We start from the raw sequence: 1,034 nt of genomic DNA, 5'->3' as shown, positions 1-1,034 counted from the left end.
CTTTAACATATCTTACGTTTTGTTTTCTATTCATCTCAAAGTACATCCTCATTCCCTTCATTTTCTTCTTTGACACAGCAGGTACTTAGAGATACACTGTTTAATTCCCACATCCTCTTCATTTTCAATTTTTTATTATTGTTCAGTTAGTTTTATTCCACTATAATTAGAAAATACACTGTGGTGTCCTGGGGGGGCAGGGATGGCCCCCAAAGGGAGCCATTAAGAGCACTATTAAGAGGAGTGGGTCTTAGATCCAAGATGGCAGCCAGCAGGAGGCCGATGAAGGAGCTTGAAGAGATCCGCAAATGTGGAATGAAAAACTTCCGTAACATCCAGGTTGATGAAGCTAATTTATTGACTTGGCAAGGGTGATTGTTCCTGACAACCCTCCGTACGACAAGGGGGCCTTTAGAATTGAAATCAACTTTCCAGCAGAGTATCCATTCAAACCACCCAAGATCACATTTAAAACCAAGATCTATCACCCTAACATTGATGAGAAGGGGCAGGTCTGTCTGCCGGTTATTAGTGCTGAAAACTGGAAGCCAGCCACCAAGACCGACCAAGTAATCCAGTCCCTCATAGCACTGGTGAACAACCCCCAGCCTGAGCACCCACTCCGGGCTGACCTAGCTGAAGAATACTCTAAGAACCGTAAAGAATTCTGTAAGAATACTGAAGAGTTTGCAAAGAAATATGGGGGAAAGCGACCTGTGAACTAAAATCTGCCACGAGTGATTCCAGGAAGTTTGAGCAGAGCCCGGAGCAGTACTCAGATACCCCGCAAAGTAGGACTCTGTGGAAAATTGACACGGGCCACCACCTGGGTCCGCTTCTGGCAGTTACTAACTTTCTACAGTTTTCTTAATCAAAAGTGGTCTAGGTAACCTGTAAAGAAGGATTAAAAAAAATCAGATGTTCTAGTTCTGCTTGCTGTGTTTTGAAAATCACTGCTTTAGTCTACTTCAAAAAAAAAAAAGAGGTGTGGTCTTGTTGGAGTAGGTGTGACCTTGTTGGATGAAGTATGTCAC

The 1,034-nt window shown here is 43.2% G+C and overlaps 1 pseudogene; it reads left to right on the top strand.

Moving 5' to 3' along the window:
- Positions 1–254: 254 nt before the first annotated feature.
- Positions 255–725, top strand: LOC114691278 (annotated as a pseudogene).
- The last annotated feature ends 309 nt before the right edge of the window (positions 726–1,034 follow it).

Source organism: Peromyscus leucopus, chromosome 7 (assembly GCF_004664715.2).
Source record: "Peromyscus leucopus breed LL Stock chromosome 7, UCI_PerLeu_2.1, whole genome shotgun sequence".
NCBI lineage: Eukaryota > Metazoa > Chordata > Mammalia > Rodentia > Cricetidae > Peromyscus > Peromyscus leucopus.
The sequence above is the reverse complement of the archived record's forward strand: the minus strand, read 5'-3'. Positions and strand labels throughout refer to the sequence as shown.